The sequence below is a fragment of the Halichoerus grypus genome, chromosome 6, assembly GCF_964656455.1.
Source record: "Halichoerus grypus chromosome 6, mHalGry1.hap1.1, whole genome shotgun sequence".
NCBI lineage: Eukaryota > Metazoa > Chordata > Mammalia > Carnivora > Phocidae > Halichoerus > Halichoerus grypus.
Genome location: NC_135717.1, coordinates 29645347 through 29668279, shown reverse-complemented (window position 1 = coordinate 29668279; position 22933 = coordinate 29645347). Strand labels below are relative to the sequence as shown.

The 22933-nt window shown below is 43.3% G+C and overlaps 1 long non-coding RNA gene across 1 annotated transcript in view; it reads right to left on the bottom strand.

Annotated features, from left to right (window-relative positions):
• Positions 1-22933, bottom strand: part of LOC144382077 (uncharacterized) — a 405648-nt gene that overhangs the window by 368081 nt on the left and 14634 nt on the right. The window contains exons 2-3 of the long non-coding RNA XR_013448474.1: positions 13555-13840; positions 12915-13006 (exon numbers count right to left, since the gene is read on the bottom strand). This is a non-coding gene — a long non-coding RNA (uncharacterized LOC144382077). The remainder of the gene's footprint in view (positions 1-12914; positions 13007-13554; positions 13841-22933) is intronic.

Sequence of the window (22933 nt, the reverse complement as noted above, 5' to 3'; positions counted from 1 at the left end):
TCTGGCAAGTGATAGAGCCGCGGAGCACAAAATCGGAACTTTTAGAAGTCTGCTCCGCTGAGGGACGTCGCTCCAGTGGCTAAGCAGGGGGTGGAACCCTCGTGGGACAGTGTGGTCTCAGGACCCTCGGGGTCACAGAAAGACCGGGGATGCCTGAGTGCGGCAGAGCTCCCAGGTATCGGAGCGGGGAAGCCGGCTGCAGAGATGGAGCCGAGGCGCCGGCTCTCAGCTCGGGGTTGTCATAAACCGTGATCCGCGGCACAGTCGGGCCACTGCTCCTCCAGCAGGGACCCGACAAGCGGCAGATCCAGGGAGACTCCCCTTCCTCCCCTGGGAGGAGTGGCGCGGAAGCGCACCGCAGGGATCTGCTGGGTTTGGAGACTCCGCACGGGGTCAGGTGCCAGAGATAGAAATGTTCGGTCACAGGCCGGGTGAGCACGGAGTGAGGCCGGAGACCAGGGAGACGGGAGTGACTGACGGCTTTTCTCTGGGGGCTCACTGAGGAGCGGGGGTCCCGAGTTCTCGGCTCCTCCGAGGCGGAGATTGGGAGGCCGCCATTTTCACTCTCCGCCTCCAAAGCTGTACAGAAAGCTTGCAGGGAACAAAAGCTCCCGAGAGCAAACCCGAGCAGCTTACTTAGCCGGACCGGCAAGGGCGGGGCAATTCCGCCTCCGGCAAAGACATTTGGGAACCACGGCAACAGGCCCCTCCCCCAGAAGATCAGCGAGAACAGCCAGCCAAAACCAAGTATACCGATCAATGAGAACGGCAGAACTCCAGCACTAGGGAAATACTGCACATAGAATCCATGGCTTTTTTACCATGATTCTGTAGTCTTTCAAAGTTAATTTTTTTTTAACTTTTTTTTTTTGAATTTTTCTTTTTCCCTTTTTCAACCAACATCTTATCAATCCCTTTTTTAAAAAACATTTTTATTTTTCATTTTTAGAGTCATATTCTATCCCTTCATAGTAGTTACCCTTATTTTTGGCATATATATATAAGTTGTTCTCTCTTTAAAATTTTGAGATAGTTTCTTCTAACAGATCAAAATATACCCTAAATCTCTAGTGTATGGTTTTGTTCTACTCTCCTGCCTGATCACATTCTCTCCCTTTTTTTTCTTTCTTTTTTTTAAATCCTCTTCTTTCTTTTTTCAAACAACTTCTTATCAATTCCTTTTATAAAATTTTTTATAATTTTCATCTTTACAGTCATATTCAATCCCTTCATCATAACCCTTATTTTTGTACATATATAAGTTTTTCTTTCTTTAAAATTTTGGGAGACACTATCTTCTAACAGACGAAAATACACCCAAAATCTAGTATGTGGCACTGATCTATGCACCAGCCTGATCATATTTGATCATATTCTGTTTTTTGTTTGTTTTGTTCTGTTTTTGTTTTTTTTTTAATCTTTTTCTTTTTCTTTTTTTTTTTTTTTGCTTTTTCCTTTTTCTTTCTTTCCCTTTCTTTTTCCCCCAGCTTCAGGTCTTTTCTGATTTGTTTAGAGTATATTTTCTGGGGACGTTGTTACCCTGTTAGCATTTTGTTCTCTCATTAATCTGTTCTCCTCTGGACAAAATGACAAGATGGAAAAAATCACCTCAACAAAAAGAACAAGAGGTAGTACCGACTGCAAGGGACCTACTCAATACGGACATTAGTACAATGTCGGATCTAGAGTTCAGAATCATCACTTTAAAGATACTAGCTGGGCTTGAAAAAAGCATGGAAGTTATTAGAGAAATGCTTTCTGGAGAAATAAAAGAACTAAAATCTAACCAAGTCGAAATCAAAAAGGCTATTAATGAGATGCAATCAAAAATGGGGGTGCTAACTGCTAGGATAAATGAGGCAGAAGAGAGAATCAGTGATATACAAGACCAAATGATGGAAAATAAAGAAGCTGAGAAAAAGAGAGATAAACAACTACTGGATCATGAGGGCAGAATTCGAGAGCTAAGCGATACCATAAGACGAAACAACATTAGAATAATTGGGATCCCAGAAGAAGAAGAAAGAGAGAGGGGGGCAGAAGGTATAATGGAGCAAATTATAGCAGAGAACTTCCCTAATTTGGGGAAGGAAACAGGCATCAAAATCCAGGAGGCACAGAGAACCCCTCTCAAAATCAATAAAAATAGGTCAACACCCCAACATCTAATAGTAAAACTTACAAGTCTCAGAGACAAAGAGAAAACCCTGAAAGCAGCTTGGGAGAAGAGATATGTAACCTACAATGGTAGAAACATTAGAATGGCAACAGACCTATCCACAGAGACCTGGCAGGCCAGAAAGGACTGGCAGGATATATTCAGAGCACTAAATGAGAAAAATATGCAGCCAAGAATACTATATCCAGCTAGGCTGTCACTGAAAATAGGACAGATAAAAAGCTTCCAGGACAAACAAAAACTAAAGGAATTTGCAAACACGAAACCAGCCCTACAAGAAATATTGAAAGGGGTCCTCTAAGCAAAGAGAGAGCCTAAAAGCAACATAGACCAGAAAGGAACACAGACAATATACAGTAACAGTCACCTTACAGGCAATACAATGGCACTAAATTCATATCTTTCAATAGTTACCCTGAATGTAAATGGGCTAAATGCCCCAATCAAAAGACACAGGCTATCAGATTGGATAAAAAAAACAAGACCCATCAATATGCTGTCTGGAAGAGACTCATTTTAGACCCAAAGACACCCCCAGATTGAAAGTGAGGGGGTGGAAAACCATTTACCATGCTAATGGACACCAAAAGAAAGCTGGTGTAGCAATCCTTAAATCAGACAAATTAGATTTTAAACCAAAGACTGTAATAAGAGATGAGGAAGGACACTATATCATACTTAAAGGGTCTATCCAACAAGAAGATCTAACAATTGTAACTATCTATGCCCCTAACATGGGAGCAGCCAATTATATAAGGCAATTAATAACAAAAGCAAAGAAACACATTGACAACAATACAATAATAGTGGGGGACTTTAACACCCCCTTCACTGAAACGGACAGATCATCTAAGCAAAAGATCAACAAGGAAATAAAGACTTTAAATGACACACTGGACCAAATGGACTTCACAGACATATTCAGAACATTCCATCCCAAAGCAATGGAATACACATTCTTCTCTAGTGCCCATGGAACATTCTCCAAAATCGATCACATCCTAGGTCATAAATCAGGTCTCAACTGGTACCAAAATATTGGGATCATTCCCTGCCTATTTTTAGACCACAATGCTTTGAAACTAGAACTCAATCACAAGAGGAAAGTTGGAAAGAACTCAAATACATGGAGGCTAAAGAGCATCCTACTGAAGAATGAATGGGTCAACCAGGAAATTAAAGAAGAATTAAAAAAATTCATGGAAACCAATGAAAATGAAAACACAACTGTTCAAAATCTTTGGGATGCAGCAAAAGCAGTCCTAAGAGGCAAGTATATAGCAATACAAGCCTTTCTCAAGAAACAAGAAAGGTCTCAAGTACACAACCTAACCCTACACCTAAAGGAGCTGGAGAAAGAACAGCAAATAAAGCCTAAACCCAGCAGGAGAAGAAAAATAATAAAGATCAGAGCAGAAATCAATGAAATAGAAACCAAAAGAACAGTAGAACAGATCAATGAAACTAGGAGCTGGTTCTTTGAAAGAATTAACACGATTGATAAACCCCTGGCCAGACTTATCAAAAAGAAAAGAGAAATGACCCAAATCAACAAAATCATGAATGAAAGAGGAGAGATCACAACCAACACCAAAGAAATACAAACAATTATAAGAACATATTATGAGCAACTCTATGCCAGCAAATTAGATAACCTGGAAGAAATGGATGCATTCCTAGAGATGTATCAACTACCAAAACTGAACCAGGAAGAAATAGAAAACCTGAACAGACCTATAACCACTAAGGAAATTGAAGCAGTCATCAAAAATCTCCCAACGAACAAAAGCCCAGGGCCAGATGGCTTCCCAGGGGAATTCTACCAAACATTTAAAGAAGAATTAATACCTATTCTTCTGAAACTGTTCCAAAAAAATAGAAATGGAAGGAAAACTTCCAAACTTGTTTTATGAGGCCACCATTACCTTGATCCCAAAACCAGACAAAGACCCCATCGAAAAGGAGAATTACAGACCAATATCCTTGATGAACATGGATGCAAAAATTCTCACCAAAATACTAGCCAATAGGATCCAACAGTACATTAAAAGGATTATTTACCAAGACCAAGTGGGATTTATCCCTGGGCTGCAAGGTTGGTTCAACATCCGCAAATCAATCAACGTGATACAATACATTAAGAAAAGAAAGAACAAGAATCATATGATCCTCTCAATAGATGCAGAAAAAGCATTTGACAAAGTACAGCATCCTTTCTTGATCAAAACTCTTCAGAGTATAGGCATAGAGGGTCCATACCTCAATATCATAAAAGCCATCTATGAAAAACCCACAGTGAATATCATTCTCAATGGGGAAAAACTGAGAGCTTTCCCCCTAAGGTCAGGAACACGGCAGGGATGTCCACTATCACCACTGCTATTCAACATAGTACTAGAAGTCCTAGCCACAGCAATCAGACAGCAAAAAGAAATAAAAGGCATCCGAATCGGCAAAGAAGAAGTCAAACTCTCACTCTTTGCAGATGATATGATACTTTATGTGGAAAACCCAAAAGACTCCACCCCAAAACTGCTAGAACTCATAGAGGAATTCAGTAAAGTGGCAGGATAGAAAATCAATGCACAGAAATCAGTGGCATTCCTATACACCAACAACAAGACAGAAGAAAGAGAAATTAAGGAGTCGATCCCATTGACAATTGCACCCAAAACCATAAGATACCTAGGAATAAATCTAACCAAAGAGGCAAAGGATCTGTACTCAGAAAACTATAAAATACTCATGAGAGAAATTGAGGAAGACACAAAGAAATGGAAAAACGTTCCATGCTCATGGTTTGGAAGAACAAATATTGTGAAGATGTCAATGCTACCTAGAGCAGTCTACACATGCAATGCAATCCCCATCAAAATACCAGCCACTTTTTTCAAAGAAATGGAACAAATAATCCTAAAATTTGTATGGAACCAGAAAAGACCCCAAGTAGCCAGAGGAATGTTGAAAAAGAAAAGAAAAGCTGACAGCATCACAATTCCGGACTTCCAGCTCTATTACAAAGCTGTCATCATCAAGACAGTATGGTACTGGCACAAAAACAGACACATAGATCAATGGAACAGAATAGAGAGCCCAGAAATGGACCCTCAACTCTATGGTCAACTAATCTTCAACAAAGCAGGAAAGAATGTCCAATGGAAAAAAGACAGTCTCTTCAACAAATGGTGTTGGGAAAATTGGACAGCCACATGCAGAAGAATGAAACTGGACCATTTCCTTACACCACACACAAAAATAGACTCCAAATGGTTGAAAGACCTCAATGTGAGACAGGAATCCATCAAAATCCTAAAGGAGAACACAGGCAGCAACCTCTTCGACCTCAGCCGCAGCAACTTCTTCCTAGAAACATCGCCAAAAGCAAGGGAAGCAAGGGCAAAAATGAACTATTGGGACTTCATCAAGATAAAAAGCTTTTGCAGAGCAAAAGAAACAGTCAACAAAACCAAAAGGCAACTGACAGAATGGGAGAAAATATTTGCAAATGACATATCAGATAAAGGGCTAGTATCCAAAATCTATAAAGAACTTCTTAAACTCAACACCCAAAGAACAAATGATCCAATCAAGAAATGGGCAGAAGACATGAACAGACATTTTTCCAAAGAAGACATCCAAATGGCCAACAGACACATGAAAAAGTGCTCAACATCGCTCGGCATCAGGGAAATCCAAATCAAAACCTCAATGAGATACCACCTCACACCAGTCAGAATGGCTAAAATTAACAAGTCAGGAAACAACAGATGTTGGCGGGGATGCAGAGAAAGGGGAACCCTCCTACACTGTTGGTGGGAATGCAAGCTGGTGCAACCACTCTGGAAAACAGTATGGAGGTTCCTCAAAAAGTTGAAAAGAGCTACCATATGATCCAGCAATTGCACTACTGGGTATTTACCCCAAAGATACAAATGTAGGGATCCGAAGGGGTATGTGCACCCCAATGTTTATAGCAGCAATGTCCACAATAGCCAAACTGTGGAAAGAGCCAAGATGTCCACCGACAGATGAATGGATAAAGAAGATGTGGTATACATATACAATGGAATATTATGCAGCCATCGAAAGGAATGAGATCTTGCCATTTGCAACGACGTGGATGGAACTGGAGGGTGTTATGCTGAGCGAAATAAGTCAATCAGAGAAAGACACGTATCATATGACCTCACTGATATAAGGAATTCTTAATCTCAGGAAACAAACTGAGGGTTGTTGGAGTGGGGGGTGGGGTGGGAGGGATGGGGTGGCTGGGTGATAGACACTGGGGAGGGTTGTGCTATGGTGAACGCTGTGAATTGTGCAAGACTGTTGAATCACAGATCTGTACCTCTGAAACAAATAATGCAATATATGTTAAGAAAAAAAAAAAAAGAAGATAGCAGGAGGGGAAGAATGAAGGGGGGGGAATCGGAGGGGGAGACGAACCATGAGAGATGATGGACTCTGAAAAACAAACTGAGGGTTCTAGAGGGGAGGGGGGTGGGAGGATGGGTTAGTCTGGTGATGGGTATTAAAGAGGCACGTTCTGCATGGAGCACTGGGTGTTATGCACAATGAATCATGGAACACTACATCAAAAACTAATGATGTAATGTATGCTGATTAACATAACAATAAAAAAATTAAAAAAATAAAATAAAATCTGACCATTTGTCACCATCTCCATGGCTAACCGGCCTTGAGTCCACTGTCCCCTTCTGTCCATTTGCAGCACAGTGGCCAAAGCAAGTGGGATGACATCCCTCCTCTGTCTAAAACCCCCGGCTAGCTTTTTATTTCACCCCCTGTAAAAATCTAAGTCTTTACAATGGCTGACAGGTTCTGTTCACATCCCCCAGGGCCTGTCCATGCTCACCTCTGTCTCTGTGCCTTGCTCTTTTTCCTCCAGCCATAGAGCATTCCCGAACGTTCTCACACAAGCTAAGCCTGTTTCATCCTTGTGGCATTTTGCCTTGCCCTTCCTGCTGCCTAGAACCTCTTTCACTACTTGTGCACACTACATATGCTCTCCCTCGCTTCTTATAAGTCTTATTTATTCAACAAATACATACTGAACAACGATGTTGTGCCGATCACTGTCCTAGACACAGATGGTTGGGCTTAGCATTTCTCTGCTCATTACTTAGGTGGAGCATCTCTTCACCAGTTTCTGATTCAAAGTCTATGCCAGGTATATTTGACTGGCAGGGTCATTTGATGGGTCACTGCCAGCGAGACTAGGAAAGTAGGTGCCCACCATTTTCCAGCTTCTATGCTTGGAAGCAGACTATCTCTCATCGTTTGGAAGATTCCTCCAAACATAAAGACCTCAGATTCTGAGCAGCCAAAAAGTATGGCAAATATTGACTACACTTACAAAATGTGGTCAGTTAGAAAGCATAGCACGTCTAACTAAGCTGGAGAGGGTTTTAGACACAGAACATTTAGGAAGTTTGATGCCCCCATTTTACAGATGAGGGAGTGGAGGTCCTGAAAAGTGAAAGGAATTGCCTAGGGTGACATAAGAAGTAAGTGACAAAAGCAAGACTTCTCCTCTTGGTTCTAGACTCCCCTTGATGAGGAAGGGGGTTCATAATCTCTCTAGCAGCAAGGGTCCCTTTGACAATTTAGTGAAGACTCTAGACTCTTTCTCAGGGTAATAATTTTTAAATGAAGAAAAGAGGATACATTGGAGATACAAAGGAGAGTAATCATATTGAAATGTATTATGGAAATATTAAAACAAACTGGTGATAGAGCAATATGTATGCAGAACACATTACTCTTTATTAGCACATTAAGAAAAACAAAAAAACCTAGCGGTGGGTCTAACAACTAGTGTAATTTCAAAAGAAGTGATGAGCCTAAAGGATATTTGTAGATTCTGTAACAATTAAAATGAGATATGGAAATAGCTATGATTTCCAACGGTGACAAAGTCACAGGAATTGTGATTTCTCCTGTGGTTTGTTGCCTACATTTGTAATCAAAGAACTGCTGAAAATCAGATGTCAGTGAAAAAAAAAAATGTTCGATCCAAGTTGAGTAATCCTTTACATTCTGTCTAGAGGACCACAGGGACTGGGGTTGTCATACATGGCTAAGAACTCCTGAAGGGTATGATGAATATATTCCAACCTGCCTAGCCCTTTGGTTACAGAATGGAAAAGCAGGAGGTGCTACGAAGTGACAAGTGAAATAGGTTGAAATTGATCACGAATGGGGAGTTTCCAAACAAGACCTTTCTTATAGGTATTGTGGGTGTGTGGGTGTGTGTGTTCATGCACACATACATGAGTGTGTGTTTACCCATTATAGGACAGTCCTATACTCACAGACATGGAAAGATGGCATGATAAATTGTTAAATGGGAAAAGCACGTTATAGAATAACCTAACAGCATAGCAAACATTTACTGAGCACCTGATACAGGTACTTAGTAAGGTAAGCACTTTACCATCTATCATCTCATTGAATCTGCTCACCAACACTTTAACATAGCTATTTTTATCACTTCATTTTAGAGTTGAGTGAAACAAAACCTGGAGAGAGGAAGAAACTTGCCCAGTGTCACAGAGCTGCTAAGTGATGGAGCTGGTGTTCAGATCCAGAGCCTGGGCTCCTATCTGCTCTGAGGATCCAATGTTGCAGGTATGCACATGCATAGAGAAAGCTGGGGACTTATATGTGCCAAACCCCTACCTGCCTTTACCTCTGATGACAGTGACTGGGGACAGGACAGAGACGAAAGAGACTTTCTCCTTCTTTTCAAAAATCCAAAGAGGCTGAAGTCATTTAAAAATGAATGAGCAGACAGCGGAGAGCCTGCTTCTCCCTCTCCCTCTGCCTGCCATTCTGCCTACTTGTGCTCTCTCTCTATCTCTCTGTCAAATAAATAAATAAAATCATAAAAAAAAAACTTCAAAAAAAAAAAAAAATGAATGAGCAGAGCTCCACATATCGACCTGGTGAATCTCACAAGAAGTGTGGAGCAAAAAAAACAATATGCCCAGTATGCTAAGGTGTGAAAATATGGAAAACCAAACAATGTATCACTAGGTAGCAAAAATATAACAAAATGCATGGAGTTAATAAACACCAAGCTTGGGGGGGAGAGATGGATCAGGAAAAGCAACACATGGGGCTTCAATCACATTGATCATGTTTCATTCCTTAGCCGTGTGGTGGGCACCAGCTGTCCCTATATTATTATAGACAGCACTATCTTTGAACTATTTCATAATAATTTTCATCGAAAGAGGAATGACTAACAAGAAATGGCTCCACGTGATCCTTCACCTTTAACTTTGACATTGTTCGAATTTTCACAACGTTGTTTTTGAAATTTGAAAAAGAAGAAGATGGGAGAGGGAGAGGGCGAGACAGTGGGTGCGTTTGGGAAGGAGGGAGGGAGTAGTTCTAGGAAAGGGGCACAAGGGGGCTTCTGGGTACCAGAAGTGTTCTATTTCACTCACCTGGGTAATGGTTCCCCTGGTGTTTGCTGGGTGGTATTTCACGAAGCTGAACATGTATGTTTATATTCACTTTGCTGCATATGCATTATACATCACAATACAAATGTATTAAAATCTCTATGAATAAACAAAAAGCAAGAGGGACATCTAAGTCATGGTAACAAAGAATTCCACCCTCTTGCTTTGCGGCTGGTACCCTGCCATCCCTGCTCCTGTGGGTCACTCAGCATGTAACCCCTCCGTAGCCTGCAGGCACCTGAAGAAACCAGAGGTGCTAGGGTTCAAGGCCTTTGAAAGCAGACTCCTGAGCACACCCCAGCCCCCAGCCCCCTCGGTGAAGCGGCTTTTGTCAAATAGCTGTCTGCCTCACAGGAGCCCAGAAAAACACTGCCATATGGCAAGGCTCTTAAGTGGGGGAGCCTACAGCACTGGGATAGAAAATGAGATTCCAAGTGCCACTTAAGATCGGATTCGTGTTTGATGTGGGGGTCTTTTTTGGGTTTTTTGGAAAACACGGGAAGGTTTGCTTCCTGTTTCCTTCAGTGACACATGGGCCAGCCTCCCCCCGGGAATGACCAGGACTCCTGAAGATGGCAGGTGGATGCTCTGCTCTCACAAGTGGAAAAAGAAAGCGATCGTTCAAGTGGAGAGGGGGAACCGAGAGATCTGTGTGAGTTTCCTGGGATGCTGTAGGCACCTGTCACAAATTTAGTGGCCTCGATGACACAAATTTATGATCTTCCGGGCTGGGAGGTCAGAAGTCCGGAATGTGTCTCAGTGGGCTAAAAACAAGGTGTCAGCAAGGTTCTCTTCTGTTCCGGGGGCTCTGGAGGAAAATCCATTTTCTTGCCTTTGCCAGCTTTGAGAGGCTTCCGGCCTTCCTTGGCTCATGTCACTCATCCATCTTCAAAGCCAGGAATGGCCGGTCAGGTGTTTTTCATTATGCTATCTCTCTTACCGAATTTCTGCCTCCCTCTTCCACACTTAAGGGTCCTTATGGTTATATCAGGTTCACTTGCATGATCCAGGATTATCCATCTCTCTGTTTTAAGGTCAGTTGATTAGCCCCCTTAATTGCCACCTGCCACATGACACAACCTCATCGCAGGTTCTGGTGACGGGGACGTGGACATCTTTGGAGGCCATTATAGTGCCATCCGCCCTCACCACTGATTCATTTCTCTGTTGTCTGCCGCCCCATTGTTCTCTGGGAGGGCAGGAAGCTTTGTCCCTCTCACGGCTGCTTCCCCAGCCTCTAGAGCAGTGTGGGGCTCAAAGCACCTGATGCTGTTGAACTACATCTTCTGCATATTCACTGCAGGGTCTGAGAACAATTAAGTGCAAGAAATCCCTTTCATATAATGTCAACGTGCTTGTATTCCCATGCATGTGTACTTAGCATCACTAGAAGCCAGAGGAACAAAGATAAACAGGAGGGGAGACAGAAAGCTCATGCGGGAAACTACAGATGACCTCCCACAATCAACTTCTGAATTCGTTTAGTGCTTCTGGTAGCATTAGCCAGGGACAGACACAGTGCCACACAGAACAAAGGGGATTTAAATGACTCTGAAGAAGTATGGGGTGCAGATATTAAATAATTAGATAAGTTTAGACCATAGGTCCCATAGGGTCTCTTTCCCAGTGTTTTCCTTTAGGTCCCTAAGATGCTAGTCATTTTATGCGGATGCAAAAGAGGCATTAAAACACAGATTCACAAAATAGGAAACTCATCTCCCATTCAATTCTCCGCAGTCCTTCTGATTATGTAAAAATGACGTCTCAGGTTGGTGTTGCTCTGTGTATAACCCCTGCTGAACACCTGCTAATCTCCTTTTTCACATAAAGAGAGCAGGCCTCTGGCGAGAACCTTGGGCAGGCTTCATCCTGATGTGACCAAATAGTGCAGGCAGCTCCAAATGACTAGTCTGGGGAGCCCTGGGGCCAGCTCCCTCTTCTTTTTCTCGTTTTACTGAGATACAGCTGACCTGTAGCCCTGTGGAAGTGCGAGGTGGACATCACCGTGACTTGACTTACATAGACTGTGAAGTGATGACCACAAGAAGTGTAGTTAGCAACCACTGGCTCACATAGATACAAAAAAAAAAGAAGAAGAAGAAGAAGAAGAAATTTTTCCCTGTGATCACTGCAACATTGTTCAGAGTAGCCATGACATCAAAATACCCTAAGTGGGGGCGCCTGGGTGGCTCAGTCATTAAGCATCTGCCTTCGGCTCAGGTCCTGATCCCGGCGTCCTGAGATTGAGCCCCGCATCGGGCTCCTTACTCAGAGGGGGTCTGCTTCTCCCTCTCCTTCTGCCTCTCTGCCTATTTGTGCTCTCTCTCTCTCTCTCAAATAAATAAATAAAATCTTAAAAAAAAAAACCCAACAACCTAAGTGTCCGTCAACAGATGAAAGGATACAGAAGCTGTGGTATACACTCACAATGGGATACTCTTCAGCCATTAAAAAGAAGTGAACCCTGACATTTGTGACAACAGGGCTGAACCTTGGGGACGTTATGCCGAGTGAAATGCGAGTGAAATGCAAGTGAAATGCATCACGCAGAGAGAGGCAAATATGGCATGATGTCACTTATCCATAGAATCTAAAAGCAAACCCAACCAAAACCAGAAATAAAAACCAACCCCCTCTCTTCAACAGTTGAGGAAAGGGAGGCCCAGAGCTAGTGTCCTGAGCCCCAACTCCTGAATCTTTATCCAGTGTCTGTCCCTTGTGTGTGAAGGGAAGACCCAACAGGAGAGAACACAGACCATCTATCACTAAATGGATGAGAGAAGAGAAAGCAAAGAGCGGGGAGGGCAGGAGGGCAGGCCTCTCCTTCTCTGGCCAGGCTGCTTGACGCCAGGCCCTGGGGAGAAGACACGAAGGTGAGGGGAGCAGAAGGAAAAATGAAGCAGTCAGAATCCCCATTGTCAGGGAGGCCTGCTCCATCCTGGCCACAGCCCCTGGCAGCCGGATCACACTGGGGGTGCAGAGGGAGGTAGGAGTAGGAACAGTGCCAAGAAGCAGCTGGGGGCGGGCCAGGAACTGGGGCTCAGGACTCGTTGGGACCTACAAGGGTGCACCTGCGGAGGGGGCCCTGGCGGAACCTTGTGAGCCAGTCAGACCCCTCAAAATCTCTGTCCTGTCTTCCCCACCCACCCCCACACCTCAAGGGAGTCAGCCCCGGCCCTTCCTCCAGCCAGACCAGCCTCCTGGCAGACACACAGATGGCCCCTAACTACAGCCAAATTTACCTTTCCAGGAAAATGCTTCCACCTTCTGAAAAGGACCCAGAAAACACGACACGGCAGAGGATTTCAAACTTCTTTCAACTGGACGATTCTTCCTGTCAGTGAACCCACACACAGTTAGCCTAAGAGATATTTGACCGGAACACAGTGAGTACACAAAAATGTATTTTTTTTAAATCAATGTATATATAAACAAATAAAATATGCTCTGATTAAAGTTGGTGGGATATTGGGGTGGTTACAGGGGCAGTAGGTTCTGGAAGTCCAGCTCCTTGCCCCAACTCTGTCATTTCTTGTAAGCAGCTAACCACAGATTGAAAAGCACTGGGTCAAACCACCCACACCGTCCCCTTCCCTGGGTTGTTGGAAGAGGCTCGGGTTCAGGTTTTCCTTGGGTCTAAAGTCTGCCCTACTTGAAGAATCTATGGCAAGAGACAAGTGGAGTCTAACATCAAAGTTCTCCTTATCCAAAAAATCTTGACTAGATATCAAAATTTTCAAAACTAAGGCTTGGATTCTCCCAGCTGTTTTGGCCAGTTGAACTTTGCTACCCATCCCTACACGGTCAGTGTATCATTGTGTCTCTGTAACAAATGAGCCCATCACTTAGTGGTTTAAAACATCGATCATTTATTCCGGTCACCTTTATTCCGTTCTATGATGGATCGGCTTGTTGGACTGGGCTCAGCTGGGACGTTCTGGCCGCTGGTGGCATAGTGGATCTCGAGGGGGGGTCTTGCGTGGGTCCGTGTTCAGTGGATGCTCAACTGGGGCTGCTTGGGTTGACTTTTGGCTCACGTGGCTGGTGGTTGGTGCGACAATAGGGATCTCTGATTATTCGTCTCTCATCATCCGTTATGCTGGCCTGGGCTTGTTCACACGTGGTAGAGGGTTTCAAAAATATCAAGAGGAAGCTGCAAGGAGGCCTACTACGGAGACACAGAGGCACTTGTCAGAAGTGGTGGGAAGAAGAATAGTTTATTTTGGAAGCTCTAGTTGCCTGGTGGGTGAATGATTCACCTATTATCCCTGGACTTGTATCCACAAGGCCCAGGAGATTGTGGAACTGGGTATGCAAGGGGCCCTCCCCTCCCAACACTCCCTGTAATGAAATGCATCACAGCTCTCTGTCTCATCTGCTTCCTGCCTCCCTCGTGGTGCCCACCGCCCCCCCCCCCCCGGAGAAGAAGAAGCAATCCCATTCTCTCATCGAAGGCCAGGCCAGGCTCCCAAGTCCCCAGTCTCCTTTCTAGCACCCCTGCCCACAACACAACCCCCTCAGCCAACCCCACATTCTGGCTTTTCTAGCAGCTTCCCTCAGCCCCACCTTCTACATATCAGCCCAACACACACAGACTACTGGAAATGCAAAGAAAACCTGCCACAATGGGAGGGAATTCGTGATGCAGATAATCACGCAGGGTAAGTGGGGGGCAGTGATGCCCAAAGAATCCAATTCCTCAGCTATACCGCTCCTTCCCTGAACCACTGGGGCAAGTTACCCAACCTCCTTGAACTTCGGTCTCCATCTGTGACATAGCACTGCTTTACTGAACTGTATTGATGGTCTAAACACGCGCAGAGTGCTTGTCACGTGCAAGGTATGGTTCTAAGACCTTCGCACATGTGCTAACCCATTTAATCATTACCGCAACTCCATAAAGTAGCTACTATTTTTATTCTTACTTTATAAAGGAAGAAATTGAGGACCCTAGAAGTTCAGTGCCTTGGCCGTGGCCACACAGCTTCTAAGTGTCAAAGCCGGGATTCAAACCCAGACAGTCTGTCCCCCACATATGAGTTCTAGCCACTACATGTAATCCTTCCAGGCACTGTGTGTTTGTGTGTGGCTGAGTTTTTTTTTTTTTTCCAATCAGGAAACACGTGCATCACTCCAATAGTTTCTAATTTAAAAAAAATAAGAATTTAAGTAATACATGCAAATAGGTTTTTCAAAGATTTTATTTACTTATTTGAGAGAGAGACAGCATGAGCAAGGAGAGGGTAGAGGGAAAGGGAGAGGGAGAGGGAGAAGCAGGTTCTCCACTGAGCAGGGAGCCTGATGCAGGGCTTGATCTCAGGACCCTGAGATCATGACCTGAGCCAAAGGCAGACGTTTAACTGACTGAGCCACCCAGGTGCCCACAAATAGTTTTTCTTTAAATCAAATGGAATGAAAAGAGTTCAAATGAAAGGTAATTCTTTTGTTTCTGATTTCCTACCCACACCCAGTCCTTCTCCATAAAGGCAACAAAGGGTATTTGATTCCTATAAATCTTGCCAAAAATATGCTTTTTTTAAAGCAAACAAAACAGGTATAAATGTGGGTTTAGAAAGGTAGACGTGTAGGTGTACAAAGAGACATAGATACAGAGACAGACATGCAGACTGGTTTTTATACTAATGGAAGCATACTCTATACAGAGGTCTTCTAATATATTCTAAAGATCGTTTTATTTCAGTATGCATGGATCTGTTTCAACCTTTTTATAGCTGTGCGGCTGACCCTTGAACAACACAGGTTTGAACTGAGTGGGTCCGCTAATATAGAGATTTTTTTTTTCAGTAAATGTAGTACAGTCCTATAAATGTATTTTCTCTTCCTTATGATTTTCCTATTAACATTTTCTTTCCTTTACTGTAACAATGCAGTACATAATATACATACCATGCAAAATATGTGTTGACTGTTTATGCTATTGGTAAGGCTTCTGGTCCACAGTAGGCTGTGAGTAGTTAAGTTTTGGGGGAGTCCAAAGTTTGTGGATTTTTTTTAACTAATTTATTTATTTTGAGTGAGAGAGAGAGAGAGAGAGCCGGAGAAGGGGCAGAGGAAGAGGGAGAATCTCAAGCAGACTTTAAGAAGAGAGGGTGGAGCCTGACGCAGGACTCAATCCCAGGACACTGAGATTAAGACCGGAGCCAAAATGAGGGGTCGGCCACTCAATCGATTGAGCAACCCAGGTGCCCTATTTGCAGATTTTTGACTACACGAGGGTTTAGGCGTCCCTAAGCCCAAGGGGTTGTTCAAGAGTCAACTGTATTATGATGATGTGTATTATTATTCCATTATTTGAATGAATCATAATTTTTCACCACCTTTCTGATAGGCACACAGGTTATATGTAGTATTTTCCCATTATAGTGTCATATCATTATACCTGCATACGGGTCTTTGTGCAAAGATATTTTTACAGTTCAAATTTAGAGTGTAGGATGGTTTGTTATTGTCCCACACATTAATATATTCAACAGGAATTTAGTTGAGCAAAAACACCCTCCTACGAGACAGTTCTTATATGTCTCACTTCCTGGCAGTGGTCTTGGTCCAAACGGCACAGCATGTTGGTGGTACATTCCAGAAGTTTGGTGAGTGCAGATGCTACCCAAGGAAACATCTCTCTCAGTGGTGGATGAAAACAAAGTAACCTCCCCCATTCTTCTCCCCACTACCACCAAAGGAGCCAGAGTTGATTGCCATAGTCCCAACATGCCTATTGCTATTTATGACAAACAAAACAATTTTCCTTGTACTTGCTGGGAGCTTGGAGATTCTAATTTTTTGAGGTCATATACCTGTTAGAAAACCTTATAAGAGCTAAAGACTGTCATTGCTCTCCAGCCTCTCCAAAATAGTGAACAAAAAGAACTGATTTGGGGTCTCAGGCTCACACACATTACCCCTCAGATATACAGAAAAAATGCAGATTATTTTTTTACTGATCTGGTCTTTCTCATGACTTTCCCACCTACTCAGTAGCAGGAAAACACACACAGAGACACCTACACACAAATAAATTTGGTCAAGCTGCATGCAACAATTTATACATTCCTTTAGGTAATGGTGCAACCTATCAGATTACTCACCTTCCTCCCAGAAGACCCCTCTGAGTCTCTGCTGGGGCAGTCTGCCTCCTGATTCACTTAGAAGTTATTTCAATCCTGGCCATGACGGTAGGGTCATATAGCACTGGTCCTGCATCATGGGTAACCCTGTCGGATGCGGGCCACCAGAAATTTCCAACAGAAGTATGATCTCACTTACATATGGAGTCCAAAAAAATAAAAATTAAAAAAAAGGACTCATTCTCTCACTTTCTTCAAGTCCTTCCCTGGCGGCCTTTTCTTTATTCAGGTAAACTTCACATAACATAAAATTACCTATTTTCTATGTACAGCTCGTTTCACTGAGTGCATTCACAATGTTGTATAGCCATCACGATTCCATGTAGCTGCAAACCATTTTCATCACCCCAAAAAGAGACTCCATAATCATTAAGCAGTCAGTCCTCATTCCCAGCTGAGGACCTTTTTTAAACCCCAAAACAAGTGAAGAAACCACAGGATCCCTACTCCTTCCCTGCTTTTTCTCCACATGACTTACCATCATCCTGCTCGCTATAGCGTTCACTTATTTATCTTGTTTATTATCTGCTACTGCCCCCCCATTCCCTCTAAAATGTAAATACCATGAGAGATGAAAAAAAATCATTTAACAATTTTATTCACTGCTGTATCCCCAGTGCCTAAAATCGTACCAAGCACATACACATGAGATATGCTCAAAATATATGTGTTGGATTAACAACGTGTAGGGAATTCATGCGGGTGCCTAAGGATCACAGCTTCTCTTTCCATTTACTTATAAAACTATGTTTCCAAATCCAATGGGAAATTTGATGGGAAACTTACATAAGTTCTGAGACCATGCTTTTTTTTTTTTAAATTAAAAAATAAAGACCAGAGAATCCACCTCAGGGAGCATGGCAGAAGGTTTTTCTCCTTAATTAAGAAACCAAACCTCTTTCAATCCATAGGCAAGTTTATAAACAACATAAAATTCTATTGACTCTCATTCCCAGAAGACTCCTTTACTCCCCTCAACACTGATTTTGCTGCTTCAGTCGTGCCGCTCTGTTTTGGCTTCCCTTGTACACCTGTGATCCTACAGTACTCCCCCACCCATCACCTGGGGGAGTCCTGTAGATGTGAGAGCTGAGGCCCGGAGATAAGAAGCAGCATGGCCCCAAACCAAACAACCAGCAGCTACAAAAACCAGGACTTGATTCCCCACAAGAGAATGAGCACCTTGAGAGCAAGCAAGCAACACATCTGGCTCATCATCCCCCATCCATGACACAGATGATGGCCTAGCACGTAGAAGGTGCTCAACAAATGCTCGCTAACTGAATAAATGCCTCTGCAGTCTATTTCTAGATCATTAACTACATCAGTTGAGGCTCAGGGTCTTGGATCCTCCCTGGGATGAAGCCGGCAGAATGATTTAATGGATTTGTTACCTCACCTGCTGGAAGCGAGCAGAGCTCAGACCTATCTGTGCTTATACATGTCTGGGACTGTTTCTGGGGGAGAACAAGGCGCTGGTTTTCAAGAGAAGTCCAGCAGAGGCTGAAGGTCTTTCCAAAATTAAACAGCAGCCCAAACAGCACTCACTGATTGTGAAGATCACCATTCGTCCCCAAGTCCCTCACTGGAACTTGGGTGTCCCCAGACTGACCTGGTCTAGAGTGTTGTGTTGTTAGGCTGGCAATTATTAAGACAGGAAAGTGTGGAAAGATAAGAAGTTAATGGGGACTTGAGCCAGGAAGTCATTTCAGATTTGCACCTGCTGTTTCCTCTGTCCTCAGCTCCCAAACATTTCCCTGGCCTGTCCTTCTCATCATCCTCAGCTCAAGTGGCATCCCTCGTAAATCTCGTTCCAGATTGCCCTGTTAATGTTGCCCTCCTCTGCCTGCCTCCTATCACTCTCATATTATCCTGCTTAATTTTCTTCATAATGCTCATTTTTGTCTAAAATTATCTATTCCTTTTCTTGCTTGTTGACCTGTTTATTGTTACTGTCTTTCTAACTGGGATATAAGTTCTCAACTGCTTCCCCAGTGCCCAGAACACCAGCAAGCACATTAAAGACACACCATCAATACTTACGGAAGGAATAGTTGACCAGATGTCTTCCAGAGCTGGGATAGCTGGCTGGCAAACGCCTCTAGTTAGTGAAAGGTCTTTGTGCCAGCCCAGGATCTTGTAGAATGACCCTCCTCTGTGCTGAGCACATTCACAGTAACTCCATAATGGAAGTTCTATCATCACCCTCATTTCTCAGGTGAGGGAACTAGGAATCAGAAAATAACATGCCCAAGAGAGCTCAGCTTATATAGGCAGACCTGGGACTCAAACGTAAGTCTGTCTGAGGCCAAAGAGGATGCTCATAAGTACACTGCTGCTCCCACAGTCCTGCTGAGCAAAGGAACACCAGGAGCAAGAAGAAGAATAGCTAACAATTATATATGCTTACCTTGTACCAGGCACAGTTCCAAGTGCTTTAAAAGGGGCAGATGCAACAGGGGGAAATGTGGTCATTGTCAACAAAAAGAGCCCATCCCAGTTCACAATATATAGATGCTCTACCTCCTAGCAGCGTTGTTGGGTGGAATAAATCAGGGTTTGAACAGAGAGGACACAGCACATGATGGGCACTTCACCCCTCCCCCCTTTCTTCCCCTCTGTTCATTCCCCCCCAGTGTGGAAGGGAGGCTCCCAGATTGAGTATCCAGCTGCTCAAAGGGGACATGGTACAGTATATTTGGTAAATGACCATCATAGGCCTTTGAGGAGAACAGAGGAGGTGTTCAGGGTAGGGGGTGGAATTCTGTGTAGTCATCGTCAAGAATAGCAAGAGCCCAGATGGACGCATATCAAATGTGCCTCGTGCACATGATTCGGCCACCTCTCTTCCCGTCATGCCAAATATCCATAGTTTAAGAGTTTTGAAACATAAAGGTTTGCTACTGGTTGCCCTTTCCCAAATTTGAGAAGAGGTGGTCATCACTTGCCTGGCAGTCCTAGAGGTCTTCTGAGCATTAGATGCTTCTCAGCATCCCTTGGAATTGTTTTAGATGAGCGTGTGCTTGCTGGCTTCTGAAAATGAGCAACGCAGGGGGGCCTGGCTGCCTCAGTCGGTAGAGCATACAACTCTTGATCTTGGGGTTATAAGTACGAGGGCTGATTCTGTGTGTGCAGAGACAGGGCAGTGGTGCAAAGAGATGGGGTGAGCAGGGCAATGGCTGTGTATAGTAACAGAGGCTATGCAATCGTGTCAGACAAGGGCAGGTCAAACACCCCCAAAGATGATACGTGCAGGGACATCTTGTGTGTGTGTGTGTGTGTGTGTGTGTGTGTGTACTGAGGGAGGGCGACTGGAAGATTATTGCTCTCCATGTTGTGAAATAAACAAGTCCTGATGGCTCTCTCTCACCCCAATTTATTAATTCCTATGCCTCAACTATTCATCACAGCCCTTCTTGGCCCATTTTAAAGTAACACATTCTCAGAATGTTCTGGCCTTTGCAAATGCATTCCAGGCACTCCCAAGCATCCAGAACCAGAGAAGAAATGCCCCGTTTGGGTTCCATGAGTTACCCCACACACAAGCAACACAGCACTCAATGCCAAAACTCTACTGAGCTTCTTAATTAAATCTTCCTTTGGGATCCAGAAAGCACTTCAGGATTTTTCAGGTCCTGGGCAGAAATCTGCTTTTGGATGTCACAGGATAGAGGTGATTGGGCTGACTTCAGGGTGATCTTCTGATCCCCTGGAACAGAAGACTTGCCCCTTTTGGTACATCCCAAAGGAAGTTGGTTTCATCTGTCACCTTCCATAAAACAGAGCAAATGCATATCATAATATGTTAAAATTTCAGTTGTTGACCCTGTGTTTTAGAAAGGCATTCATCAGAAATGACTAAAAAGAATCACAGATCTGTACCTCTGAAGCAAATAATACATTATATGTTAAAAAAAAAAAAAAAGAAGAAGAAGAAGAAGAAGATAGCAGGAGGGAAAGAATGAAGGGGAGGGAAATCGGAGGGGGAGATGAACCATGAGAGACTATGGACTCTGAAAAACAAACTGAGGGTTCTAGAGGGGAGGGGGGTGGGAGGATGGGTTAGCCTGGTGATGGATATTGAAGAGGGCACGTTCTGCATGGAGCACTGGGTGTTATATGCAAACAATGAATCATGGAACACTACATCAAAGACTAATGATGTAATGTATGGTGATTAACATAACATAATAAAAAAAAGAAATTACTAAAAAGAAATAAAGACACCAAATTATTAACTGAGGTTATTTTTCAGTCATGATTTTTATTTTCTTTATGTACTATTCAGTATTTTCCAAAATGTCTACAAGAAGCAGGTATTGACTGTTAAAAGCTTTTTGTAAAGATTGGTTTTGTGTCTCCAATTCCATTTATTGGACCTACTTTAGATTTACTTTCTCAACAAATATTTATGAAGCACCTACTCTGTGCCGTCTCTGTGCCATCTCTGGACCAGCAAACACTATGGTCCTCAAAACACAGCTTCCTTTTATAAATAAAGTTTTATTGAAACACAGCCACGCCTCTTTGTTTACCTATTGCCTATGGCTGTTTTCTCGCTACAAGAGCAGAGTTAAATAGTTGCAAGGAAGACCACATGGCCCACAAAGTCTAAAATATTTGCTACCTGGCCCTTTCCAGAGAAAGTTTGCTGACTCCTGTGCTATATAAGAGACTTGAAGTTAGGTAATCAAAATCAACAGTGAACAAAAACAAAAAAGATACATCCCCAGGGTCATGGAATTTATCAGGTTTTTTGCCCCTACTTCAGGGGTGTCCATATTCCTAAAAACAGTTGCCCTAAGGTTACAGGAAATGTAACCAGAATTGTGGTATTCACAATTTTATTCTCTATGGCTAGAGAAGATTCTTGATGGTTCAGGGATGGAGAGACCCCTGGTTTTGTCTTCTCTGTTAACAAGGGAAGCACAATATTAATCTGTGTTTCCCCCTCCCCAACACAGTGCCTGGCTTATACACTCTAGCTATTATTATCAGCATCATCCAAGGACCCCCAATGTATTTGCCATCCCCTGTCTGGGACCCAAACTTCATCCAATGTTTAAGGGGCCAGTATGTATGACAAGCCAGCAGAACTCTCAGGTCTGAAGATTTTAACACACTTCTCTTTACTAAAAACCCTTCTTTGAGGGCCATGAAGCTGGGAGTTTCAGAAACATGATAAGTGGAAGGCACACAATTCCTTCCTAAAGTCAAGCACCACCTGAGTCTGGGAAGTAGAGGTGAATAATAAAGAGATAAGTTTCCAAACCCTGTTCAGTAAACAAGGTCCCAACCCAGACAACAACCACCCTTTGCCTTCTGCTGGACTACATCTCCTTGGAAACATAATAGGCTTAAGAAGAGCTCAAGAGATTCTTAGAAGATCTGCTGTTCCCTCCACAACAGGAATGGGCTTAAGTATTCTATTAAAGAAGCACGCACTGGGTTGGCCTCAGCATTAACCTGCTAGGCATGCAGAAGCCCATCAGGAACAGGTGGGGAGAGAAGCAGGGCTCTGAGCCACCTCTGCAAAGGGAACTCTGCAGGTAAACGCTCTAATTAGGAGCTTGGAGTCTGTTCAGCATTCAGTAGGATCCTTCCAAGTCTGTCTCCTTTATTCAATTAAGGAAATGATAGGAACCTTCAATTTTCCTTATGATTTAAAATAATGATAAATGATCAGGTAGAGTTTGGGGATCTTTTTTTAAGGCACATTTCTAAAAGAAACTTCTGCTGAATTTAATCATGCCTGCTTCTGGGAAACAGTCATCAAACAGACTATTGGCAATTCAAATCTTCTCCCCCACACAAACACACCCTTTGTCAGCAGCAATAGCAATATCCAGTATTCAGAACTGGGAGGGAGGCTCTGCATTGCAAAGATAAACAAAACAACAATAATTATTATCATAAAGCTAGCTGAGCTCAAAAAGAAAGAGTAGAAATGATTCAGGTAAATGTTCAAATTGGAAGGTGTAACAAAAGAAAAGAAGAAGAGGGGCACCTGGGAGGCTCAGTTGGTTAAGCATCTGCCTTCAGCTCAGATCAAGATCTCAGGGTCCTGGGATCCAGCCCAGCGTGGGGCTCCCTGCTCAGCAGGGAATCTGTTTTTC